The following is a 13,454-nucleotide window of genomic DNA, read 5'->3' on the forward strand; positions in this document are numbered from 1 at the left end:
AGGGAGGGGAATAACTGGGAAGGCTGCCACTGAAAAAAGTAAGTTTTGTGTGACAGCGGTCTTTGCTACTAATATTAAGAGTATTTTCAAATTGTAAGCCGTGCTATGTTACAAGCTTATGAATAAGGGTAACTGTTGACTGTCGTTTGCTGTCCGTTGTTAAGCAAGTTATGTCATTCTTATTTTTGCTTTCTAAGAACTTGTGGTTAGATTTTTTTTAAGCAAATTTGACAAGAATCTTTATCAAAGGCAAAGGACGCAATATCTATAAAAAATCATACAATGACATACGCCGCTTTACTGGACCCAAGAGGTGAAAAACGCGAAATAAAAAGATATATCACACCCTGTGAAGTGACAAAACAAGAACACTGCTACATATTTGATTTGAATTTGAGACTCAGGTGAATGTCAAGCTCCCGTAGGTTCTCAATACATTTAAAAGTGCAAGACATACTCCATGTTTTTTCTCTGTTGCATACATAGAATAGGTTTATTTTGGGTTTTTTTTTTTTTACAACAGCATATGCTTTAACCAAGTTTCTTTTCATGCAGGGTCAAGAGATCTGAAAATAATGGAAGATTGGACTGAAGAAGAAGTCAGGAAATGGCTAAAGACTTCGGTTGGTATTTCAGATGAGAAGGTGCTTGCTGGTGTCGATGGTTACATGCTAATGAGATATGAGAGAGAGGACCTCCTTGAGGATTTCACGTTAAATCCAGTGCAATGCAGAAGAATCATTTACATGCGCGAAGACACACTACAAGGAAAAAAACTATTATAGAACCGGACTGCAAACACCAGCACCTCCTTTATTGTAGGGGAACATTTGATTCATACTATGGTTTATATCGTTAATAGATCCATAAGGCTCTGCTTTGTCAATCTGGTTTCAAGGCGAGTCATTCTACTCTTACAGCATTGATTAAAGTAATAGACGACTGGCTTTTGGCTATGGACGAGGGCAAGTACTCGGGTGCGTTATTTGTTGACCTGCGAAAAGCGTTCGATGTTGTTGATCGCAAAGAGCTTTTGAAAAAGCTGTCAAAATAGTGTAGCCCTCCATTGGTTTAAAAGTTACCTGTCGGATAGAAGGATTGTCACGATGATAAATGGTGTTCAGTCAGACGAAAAGGTAATGATCCATGGCTTGCCACAAGGCTCGTTGTTAGGTCCGTTGTTGTTTGTATAAATATTCACTAACGACTAAGTATTTTTCAATCATGTCAAGTCCATCTCTATGCAGATGACACCGTAATTGATTACTCTGATAAAGATGTTGATAAAATTGGATCAGTTTTGAATACTGAATTGCAACTTGTGGATAAATGGATGTCCCAAAATAAGTTACTGATAAATTATGATAAGGCTGTAAGTATGTTTTTTTGGCACACGATAAATGTTATCAAAATGTGACGCCGTCAACCTTAAAGTGAGGAATATTAGAAATGATAAAGTAAAAAATGTTATTTATCTTGGCATTAATATTGATCACGAATTGAGATGTGATGCTCACATAGAAAATATATGTCAAAAATTGAGCCGAATAATCGGGTTTCTCGGACAGTTACGACATGTTGTAAATGTATCGAATTTGAATACTTAGTATCATTTATGAAACTGTCATCCTCCTTCATTTTGATTATAGAGAAGTTGTATGGCAGTCAGCATCTAAAGTTCTCTTCCTTCTTTGCAAAAACTCCAAAATAGAGCTGGCAGACTTATTTTGAAGATTAATCCATTTTCCCGAGTTTACAATCTACATGTTCGTGAAAAATTGATGTCGAAATCTTGGGAATACCGTTATAGAAAACATTTATGTATCATGTTACATAAGACGCTGAATAATTTTACTGCACATTATTTGACCGAAAACATCACATGCAAAACATCCAATTATGCGCTACGGTCTAATCAAAATTTGAATTTACCCCAAACAAAAGCAAATAGCTGTAAAAGAACATTAATTTTTACAGGACTGTTTCATGTTATTGACATATTACCTATTGGAATACGAAATGCTACAGCTCTGAGATCCTTTAGAGCATGAATTAATGATTATTTTGAACGAATTTACCGATTATCTTATTTTTTTCATTTGTTATGAATATGACTATTTTAAAACCATGAATATATCCCTTGAAATAACGATCAGTGTACTACAGTAATTCTTTTGTTTTTGGTTTTGTTTTTTTAAGTGTGGTTTTTGCTTTTGTATCTTTTTCTGTTTCCTGTTGAGATTGAAGTGTGTAGTTTTTTTTTGTCTTGTTATTGTTAAACTGTACTTTAAGGGCCCCAAGGAAGAACAGTGTTAATCTGAAATTATCACTGAATTTGGGCTCTCCACCGTAATACTTTGATGTACATGAGTGAAGTTATATTTTATATATTTTATATGTGCTTTTTTATGCATTATGCGGAAACAAACAAACAAACTGTAATATAAATTTGCAAGTCAAGACATCGGGACTCAGTGCAGTCCATTTAAGCTCCTAGAGTCTTTGCCCAAAGATAGAACGCATACGTATTTTATTATCTGAGGCTAAGTACGACGTAATGGCCATTTGTGACACATGGTTGCACGATGGCATATTGACAACGAGCTTTGAATAAATGGCTATGATCTCGTGCGATGTGATCTCCCAGTGAAAGACACTCACGGAGGTACAGCTCTCTTCGTATGGAACAAAATGTCATTCACAGTGATCAATATTACATAATATGTTACTGACAATGACTTTGATTCTTCTTGGGTAAAAATACCACAGACATCTAGCGAATCTCTTGTACTTGGTGTAATACATTTTCCAAGACAAGACAATATGTTCTTGGATCAATTGAGAAAAATATTGGACTCGATTAAAATGACATCTTATGATATTTCAGTCGTTGGAGATTTTAATCATAATGTATTGTGTTCGAGTAAAAATACTATAATAGATGATTTATGTTGTGAATACTGATTGATAGGATTTGAATGATATGTCTTTTTATACAAAAGCTTTCAGGATAATGGAGGTTGGCATGAAGAAGTTCCAAGACCCTTTCATTGCTCAGCAGAAGGCTCGCTTGCATAGCAGATATGAAGATGATTCTGAGAAAGCAGAAGAAGCCATCGACAAAGCCCTTGGTCTTTTGGACAATAATTCCTTTATCTGGGACACGAAGGGAATCATCCTTCGCCAGAAAATGATGCAGTATGACAAAAAAGTTGGAAATGAGCATATCACAGATGATGAGATGAAAGACATGTTTCAGCAATTCAATGATGCTTGTGCGGCATTCCAAAGAGCCCAAGTAGTCATGGAAGCTGAAACCTCCCTTGGTAACTATGCAGGCTTTGTTAATGAGAATGACACAATTTTCAATTTTGTGAAAATTGTGCAAAAGAGAGTCGTACCATTCTCTCGAGGGACTGCTGGAATGGAACAACTGAAAGGTATATGACAACAGAATATGTTCCACCTGAACTCAAGCTTCCTTCTCTCCTAGATCACAATGACACCATGAAGGAACTGTCAGACAGAGTCGACAAAGCATTGGATCGCTCAACTGACTATCTTGTTCAGTGTGCTCGGCATCATTTTGAAAGCAATCAATATCGCATTCTTGACAAAAAAAGCTTGAGCAAATCTATGAAAAAAGGATCCACTTCTTTGCACAAAAGCCAAGATCCCTCGAAACGCTACCATGTCCTCATGAAATAGTATTTGCCATGCGACGTGCAGAAATCAACCACATGAAGGCTGATGGCTATAGGCAAATCTTTGAGATGGGATCAAAGAAACAGGTCGATGACTTAAAGAGGGCAAGAAATCTGTTGAAGGAAAATCTCGAAGTGCCACCAATCTTTGATGTAAAAAACTTTGTGCTCGTTTCTTTTGCTTTGTTGGTCTTTGATGATGTGAAATTCGATGAAAATGAAATGCAGCAATATGTGAACGTACTGAAGGAAAAGGAAGAGAGGACTGGAGGATTTTTTGGTCTCTTCTTTGAAATGCTGTTGAACTGGCCTGGCACGACAACAACAGAGGAAACCAAAAATATCCAGAAGATTGTGCGAGAGCTGAATTATAAGTGGAAAGAAAGGTACAGCAGAAAACACAGTGAAGAGTCCTACAGCAGCATCCACAGTAGGCCTCAGCCTATAAAACCAGCGACAGAGTTCTATCTTGGTAAATCCGATTATGGTAAACTGCAATATATTATGTTTGCTGATGACACTAATGTATTCTGTTCTAATTCTGATTTTCATTCGCTCTTAAGAACTCTCAATACTGAATTACCGAAGTTATCTATGTGGTTTCAGGGCAATAGATTATCACTTAATCTGAAAAAGACAAATTTTATGTATTTCTATAACAAGAAGCACAATAATGAAATGCAACATTTAGATATCATGGTGGATGGTGTATCATTGGAACAAAAAGAGAGTATTAAACTCCTCGGAATATATATAAATGAAAATATGAAATGGAACGTTCATGTACAATACATCTCTGATAAAGTATCTCGCAATGTTGGTATGCTTCAGAAGTTAAAGTATTATGTCCCTCAGATTATTTTATTTCTGTTATATAATTCGTTGATATTATCGCACATTTCTTATGGCAACATTGTATGGGCAACTTCAAAAAGCCACATTGATAGTATATTACTTTTGCAAAAGAAAGCTATACGTATATGCACCAACTTAGGTTATCGAGACCATTCAGATCCTTTATTCGCAGAATTAAGAACACTTAAGGTAAATGACATTAATTTTTTGCAAAACTCACTTTTTATGTTTCGCTTACATAATGGTCAGTTGCCATCTTCTTTTTACTCATTATTTCAGTTAAACAAGGAAATCCATTCTTATCCAACAAGACAATCTGATAAGTTTCATTTGTATAATCCCAAAACAGTGATGGCTCTGAAATCTGTCAGACACACTGGACCCGATGTTTGGAATTCTCTTCCTTCTGAAATTCGAAGTTTAAAGTCCATGTGTGCTTTTAGGAAGGCTGTAAAAACAATGTTGTTATCTGAATATCAGTAATTCCATCGTCATTGTTTATGTATTATACACGAAATTTTTTCGTAGAAATATCGACGAAATTATTCTATTATGTAATAATGATCATGTAACCGACCATGATATGTATCAACTGTCCACCTGCATACCTCGGTGAGGAAATATTTTGTCATGTCTTGCTAATCAGTGATACAGGTGACTTTACTTTGTATAAACCTTTAGTGAAAGCAGACAAACCTCTCCTTTCCCTTTCTCCTCTCAACTATCCTATCTCTATGCAAGTCATCCCTCCCTCCTATTCTCCTTCCGATGTATATTATAATATTATGTTACGCTACGGGGGCTGCTCGCAAATCAAGCTACGCTTATGCTGTAGCCCCTCTGTATTATTCATTGTTGTATGTTTTTGTTGTACTTTTGCTGTGCATTGTACACAGGCAATGAACAAGAAAATACTTATATATATATATATATATATATATATATATATATTATCATATTTATGTCTGTACATGAATGTGTGTATGTACAATGATGATACAGAAACCAATAAATCAAATCAAATCAAATCAAATGCCTTTGGGAGAACCAATACTCCATTTGGAAAGAAGAGAGTGTGACACAGAAGCTTGCAAGGCTGGAGGGTCTTCTAGAAAACAAGCTCTCTGTCATCTACAAACACGAGAGTGCTGAGCCAGTCAGAATTAGGCTTTCCCTTCCCATTAAGGGTCTGCCAAGCCAGGAGCCAGTCAAGTTCTACCTAGGCTTCTCATTTGGAGGGCCACTGGCATATGATGTCACATACAAAGATCGGGAAACACGCTTCATTGCTGGAGAATCATCGACAAATTACCCTGCTTATATCAACGACATTGGTGATCCTGATGATAACGTAATGGAAGAGCTCGGATAATGATCGAACCCTCTCGATGTATGTGTTGAAGAATTCATATACTCACGCATGGACGGCATTTTTAAAATCGCCGTTTGTGTCTAGGTGCCGTAGCCCACGTGTGGGAGCCCCACTTAGAGAAGATCTTGCTTCCCCACCCCTCCCAGTATGTGTAATTGTTGTTTTTTGCATTCAGGCTTGTTGACTCGAACACAGCGTGAGCACACAACAAATTTTGACCAAGCCGAACGTGTGTATGTACTCTACGGGTAAATAAACTTGGTAGGCCTACATTGTGATAGGAATCTGCAGTTGATACATGAAAGTGAACTTAAATTTCTAAATTACCTTGGTATTATGCACATCAATAACTCTACATGGTAATCGAATACCTTGCTATGTTGAAGCCTTGTGTCTTCGAATACTTTAATTTGCAGCGATCTGAAGACATTTGTTACATTCACCAATGACTTTAAGTATTATGGTAAAAAGTGAGCATGAATCTTAACTTGAATCCAAAGTAAAGGTGAAGGTGAACCCTGTAATAACAAAACGCTGATACAATGAGATTTCCCTTGGACAAGAAGATTTTTGTGGAACGGTTTTCTTTACATGCACGTGTAAGGCACTACTCACTGAACTGATACAGAAAGGCAATTTTAGAAAAAAAAAATAACATCATTTCTTAGTACGAGTAGATGTGACTGGTTTAACAGTAATTTTCCTTACTTGGTTCATTATCAAGATTCAAAGAGTGGGAGAAAATTATTGACTTGTTATTGTCTATTGGACCATCAGATTCTCCATTACTAATTGCTGTTGGTTCATCAAATCCTACAGAAACCGTTAGAAACCATCAAAAATGTTTAATGGTGTATAATGGAATTTCTTCTTTAAGGTACGTGTACACGTATACGAAAGTCATTAGAGGTACGGTGCGGGCTGGACCATTAAAAACACTATTGATGGAGTACATTGTATTTCTAACTAACAAAGGCCATTAGACATTTTGAAATTATGCTCAAATTCTGCTGAACCATTATGGATTGCTAGAATGTAAGCCTTGCAATAATTTTTTTTCAGGTTTTTATGACTTGAAATTCTAGTAGCCTCAACCCATACACCATTAAGAAATCATTTTGATAGATAAGCACACTGTCCCGAATATTTCGTCGTAAAAAAAAAAATGCTTTTCGTAGGAGAAAGCAATGTAGAGTTCGTTGATTTACCTAGTTTTCATAAGTTGTTGTTCCTTGAAGTTTGATTTGCAGCATATTAAAGCCAAATGAAGCTTCAATATAGCCCAAAAGCCGCCTAATGTAATTCATTTAATTTGCTGTCTCTTTCATTCCATGAGGAATGTGTTGGCTGGAACTGGAGCACATACCTTTTTCACAGAGTTATGGTTTTTCTTACTGATGTCATTGTGGTCACTGATGTAAAATTCAAAACAGCGCTCAACTTACGCTCTGGTATTGTCCAAACAGAATAGCTGTACAGAATAGCTGTACAGTATTAAGTAAAGAAATAAAAATACAACTGGAAGCTTTCTTGTGTTATACGTACAAGCTGGAAAGTACAATGGAACCTTCTTATAAAGAGGTTTGATATGACAAAAGCCTTCCTATATCAAAGTGATTTTAGCTATACTTGTACAGTATTAAAGAAAGAAAGAAAAATACAACTGGAAGCATTCTTGTGTTGTACGTACAAGCTGGAAAGTACAATGGAACCTTCTTATAAAAAGGTTGGATACGACAAAAGCCTTACTCTATCAAAGCGATTTTTAGGTCCAAACTCTTTATACTTATCTTTATGCATACCCTTGTATTATGACAAATCTAATATAACACAGATATTGTCATATATGTTTTATGCCTTTTTAATGGGTTTTTAGGTCCACGTTATGATGAGATTGCTGTGCTGGTGTTTAATTTGTGTTGTTTAAGTACGGCATATCAGATAAGCTGTTGAATATATCGTACAAACCTTTATCAGAGAGAAGCTCTGTCCTCCTCACTTGAATGAAGTCTTGACACATTTGTAAACAGAAGAAAACATATATCTCTTTAGGCATTTTTGCTATACTAGTCAATGTACCCGTGGAGTGCCAGAAATCCTCAGTGGGGATTCCCCCAGAAATGGTCAAGGTCACTGGGTCAACGGACGTCAAATGTCTGTTTTGCGCTACTCCTTGGTCCGATCTTGGCCAAACTTGCTGGAAGCATAAATAGGCGTACACCAAAGAGATTTTGAGGAGAAAAATCTCTTTGGCGTTCACCTGGGAATCCCCATATAAGTAGGCCTACATAGCGCCCTCTATCGGGTGTCTGATTATATTTCTGGGGGAATCCCCATATAGGGCTCACACCCGTAAGTACAATGAAATGTCCCAGACCCCTTCACAAATTCATACCAAAGATACCAAAATAAATGAAGGAAACAATTGATTAAAAATCACTGATGGAGTTTGGCAAAAAAACTGAATAGCTGTAGATATTGAGTATGAATTCCTCTACAAACTGCATTTTGGTTGGAAGATGAAAGCTTTTCTGATGGAATTTGAGGGGACTATATTTCATTGGCTACGTGTACGGAAAATAGGTGATTTTTTGAGTGACAAGAACTCGTAGTCTGGCTTTGCGGACCCCTGGACAGAATCTGGACTGAAGAACCCACCCTGAAAATTTGATGGATGAAAGGGTATATCTCACTTATCCAGGTTAGTGAAGCTGAAACACCTCATGTCTCCAAGCTATTTTACAGAATTTTTTGAAATTTGATTTTTAACACACATCCATATGGGGAAATATCTATGGGTGTGAGCCCTATAGAGGATGCATGCAATGCACACAAGTCTATGGGAAGTATTCATCCCATACAAGCTCTGCTGGTTTATGTTGATCTATTGTGTCAGATCTCTTCCTCCCTCCCCCTTCTCCTTCCTACCCCCCCCCCCCAACTCTGCTTGGCTAGAATTTATTTTCTTATTATGTTGTTGTGGTACTAGATCTTTAGCAGTCATCAGTATCACACAGCTTTGAATGACTGTGTTATTTTAATGTATTTCTTTGTTTTGGCTACCACTGAAACAGGTCAAAATTCATAATGTTAGTCTGTTTGACAAAACAAAGTCTTTTAAAGTACTTTGTAGGCAATAAGGTGACGATCACACCCCCATAATCAAGGATTACTGCCTGCATCTATGTAATCATCTTATGAAGAACTGATCAACACTGCAAGATTTTTTTTTTTTAAAAACCCCAAAGGCCATGATTTTCAAAAGTGTCCCTTTGAGAAGCTTTATAACCCTTGGATGTGTAATTTCTCATATGATGTAGGGGCAAATATCATCAAAAACACATTTATGATGTTAAAAAGTTAAATGAGAAATATGACCTCCACTATAGGGCTCACACCCGTAAATACAATGGAATGTCCCAGACCCCTTCACAAATTCGTACCAAAGATACCAAAATAAATGAAGGAAAAAATGATTAAAAATCAATGATGTAGTTTGGCAAAAAACTGAATAGATGTAGATATTGAGAATGAATTCCTCTACAAACTGCATTTTGGTTGGAAGATGAAAGCTTTTCTGATGGAATTTGAGGGGACTATATTTCATTGGGTACGTGTACGGAAAATAGGTGATTTTTTGAGTGACAAGAACTCGTAGTCTGGCTTTGCGGATTCCTGGACAGAATTTGGACTGAAGAATCCACCCTAAAAAATTTGATGGATGAAAGGGTATATCTCACTTATCCAGGTTAGTGAAGCTGAAACACCTCATTTCTCCAAGCTATTTTACAGATTTTTTTTGAAATTTGATTTTTAACACACATCCCAATGGGGAAATATTTATGGGTGTGAGCCCTATAAGTAGGCCTACATAGCGCCCTCTATCGGGTGTCCGAAGTTATTTGACCTTTGACCCCAGTGACCTTGACCTTGCCAAAAATGAACCCCTTAAGGGCAATTTCGCGGTCAACCTGCATCCACCCACTAAGTTTGGTGGAGATCGGACCAAGGACCTGAGAGGAGTAGAGGAACAAACAGACAGACAAACAGAAAAACGTTGCTCGAATTATAGTATGATTATCTGCAATTGTAAATGTTTGTAGCAGTATCCTGCAAAGCCCAATGATCATGAGTACATTTGTTGACATCAGTAGAATGCCAGGTACTGTAGAAAAGGTGTAGAAAACCAAAGTATCACATTGGTGAAGAAAATATTTTTGTACATTGTATAAAATGTGTGTGCACTTAAAGCACACTTAGTGAAAAGCTATGATTGAAAATGATGGTGTACGTTTTCGTTCTCAAAGAGAGATACTGTCTGGCAGACTTTAATAGTGATGTCACTTTCATGTGGGTACATAAAAACACACAATCATGAATCATGGAGAAAACGGAATGTGTTTTTACTCATGGCACTGAAAAGCAGTAGACAAGAGACCCGCGGGTCTAGCGCTCACCTGAGTATCGCAAGTTCACCTTTCACGCAGTCACTAATCTAAATTATTCACAGCTCTACCAAAATTTGACCAGGCACTCTCAAGTAGAAGATGAAAATGTACAATAAGGTCCCATTTTTCTAAAGATTCCTTAATTTGGGGGGATTGGGGCCCCCTGGGGCCCTCTGGGTGGGGCATGGTGCTCATTTTGATAAATTGTGATCCTGATCCCCTAGGGATGCTACTTGCCAAGTTTGACGAAAATCCATCATGAGGTTTTCAGGAAGAAGATGAAAATGTACAATTTAGGCCCCCATTTGGACCTTCCCAACCACCCCCCCCCCCTCCCCGAGGGGCACCCCTGGATCTCCTATGAACAAACTTGAAACTACAGTCATTAATGTACTCACTCATAGTATTATCTTAGCTCTATAACTTCTGATACTAGAGAAGATTTTAAAAGATTCCTTCATTTTGGGGGTGTGGGCCCCCCGGGGGCCCCCTGGGTGGGGCATGGTGCCCATTTTAACAAACTGAGATCCTAACCCCTTAGGGATGCTACCTGCCAAGTTTGGTGAAAATGGGTCATGGGGTTCTCAAGAAGATAAAAATGTACAATTTAGGCCCCATTAGGATCCCTCCTCACCCCCCTCCCCTGGGTCCCAAGGGGGGCACCCCTGATTCTGCCATGAACAAACTTGAAACTACAGTCATTAATGTACAAACTCATAGTATTAACTTAGCTCTATCACTTATGGTTCTAGAGAAGAAGATTTTTACAGATTCCTTAATTTTGGGGGGTTTGGGGCCCCCTGGGGCCCTCTGGGTGGGGCATGGTGCCCATTTTAACAAATTGGGTTCCTAACCCCCTAGGGATGCTAGCTGCCAAGTTTGGTGAAAATGGGTCATGGGATTCTTAAGAAGAAGATGAAAATGTACAATTTAGGCCCCATTAGAACCCCTCCCCACCCCCCTCCCCTGGGTCCCAAGGGGGGCACCCCTGATTCTGCCATGAACAAACTTGAAACTACAGTCATCAATGTACTAACTCATCGTATTAACTTAGCTCTATCACTTCTGGTTCTAGAGAAGAAGATTTTTACAGATTCCTTAATTTTGGGGGGTTTGGGCCCCCCTGGGGGCCCCCTGGGTGGGGCATGGTGCCCATTTTAACAAATTGAGTTCCTAACCCCCTAGGGATGCTACCTGCCAAGTTTGATGAAAATCGGTCTTGGGGTTTTCAAGAAGAAGATGAAAATGTAAAAAGTTTACGCACGACGCACGACGGACGACGGACGACGGACGACGGACGACGGACGACGGACGACGCACGACGGACGCCGGACGAAGGGCGATCGCAATAGCTCACTTGAGCCTTTGGCTCAGGTGAGCTAAAAACAAACTCAACGGTGAGAATATGTTAACATTGTAGCTATTTATCACGTATTATTGTGTGGACTATTGTATAATACATACATAATGTGTATTTACGCAGTAAATATGATATATTTTAGATACTTATGATTGAGATAGTTCATAGCAGGATATTTTCTATACAGTAATACATATTGATGTACAGATACCAGTAGTGAATAACTGAATAAAGTTTTTCATTAATATTGTAAGAATGGAAGTCTTTTCCTCACAAAAAAAAATGATGTTGTTAAGTTTCTGCACATCTACAAACAGAATTCCATTTGTACACTCATCTGTGCTTTGTCACTGATTATTTATCTTTTGTACAAGAATGACATTGAAAAACTGAGAGCATATTTATTGTAAATGTATTTTCCACAAGTTATGCTGTGAATGCACGGAACCAGTGAAGTGGGAAATGTGGTTTAATTCTGTTGAAATATTTGACACTTTTCATGCAGCCACTGAGTAGAAGAACCGACCTGATCTTGATTTCTATAGCCGAAAGAGTGAAGGAGGTGTATTCAGATTTTGTTTTCCTACAAAGTATAAATTGTTCTTTACACCAGTTAAGAAATGCTGCAGTAGTTCACATTTACATGTGTTTCATTTCATATGACAATTGTCAAAATGACTTACAGCATCAACCATGATTTCCTTGCTTTAATGTAAATTTCCTGTGTAATATACATCAAGGTAAGAGGTCTGCAGCAAATTTCTTTGTTTTCAGAAGAAAGCTGAGAAGATAACAGCTTTCATGCGATGTCGGATGCGTATTTCGCGTGAACTTTGAATTTTATAAACCCTTTGAATAGATACCAGTGTGTTTTGTGAGGTGTTTTTCGATGTATTTGCTTCCACATTACAAGATAATGTTGTATTTCACAATAAGTGTGAATGACCCTGTGGATAATTACATGTAGAGGCCATTTGTAAAGACATTGTGTCATGTAGTATCAATCATGAGTCAATCTTTTTGACAAGACAATATTGTTGTAGGATAATATGCCAGATATGTAAACATGCTGTGGGGACCGGGATGTGTATTAATGGTGTAAGAGCTGGGAAATTGTGTATCGTACAGATGACTGTTAATACAATGTAAGATTGTGTACATGTATAGGTTATGTGGCAGTAGAGGGCGATCTTTGGTGCCGGGCACCTCTGTTCACTGCTGTTCTTTGAGGTGGATTGTTCTTTATATCATATTATCAGATGTAAGATTCACATGGTTTTATTGTATTTCCTTTTGTGCAGATGAAAAATGTATGTGGTTATGCCACATTAATGTTTTCTAAAGTCAGATGTGATGGCTGACAATAATTATTACAATATCAAGTTTAGCATATCCCTATATAGCATTTTATATTGTCGTATGATCGTAGTTTGTTAGCATATCGTCCGTTGAGAATGAGAAGGGCGTTAAGTGGTCTTGAACACTATGGGTTTTGTGGCAATTTAACGCCCTTATCATTCTCAACCGACGATATGTGCATATACTCAATCGCAATTATTGTTTCAGCCGGTTTTGCAACATTTGCTGAACACCACATAATTATGCATTTCGACTTTTGATGTTTACATTTTTTTTACGCATGATTATTTGAACTAAGCAGTCATGCATTTACATGTATTATTTAGTAAAAATCTTAATTCATAATCATAGATGGT

General features: G+C 37.6%; 1 pseudogene; it reads left to right on the forward strand.

Annotated features, from left to right (window-relative positions):
* Positions 1 to 2,983: 2,983 nt before the first annotated feature.
* On the forward strand, positions 2,984 to 5,357 carry LOC139738139 (uncharacterized; annotated as a pseudogene).
* The last annotated feature ends 8,097 nt before the right edge of the window (positions 5,358 to 13,454 follow it).

The sequence above is a fragment of the Diadema antillarum genome, unplaced genomic scaffold (genome assembly GCF_040938485.1).
Source record: "Diadema antillarum isolate AM-2024a unplaced genomic scaffold, OU_Dant_1.0 seq00000724_RagTag, whole genome shotgun sequence".
Lineage (NCBI taxonomy): Eukaryota > Metazoa > Echinodermata > Echinoidea > Diadematoida > Diadematidae > Diadema > Diadema antillarum.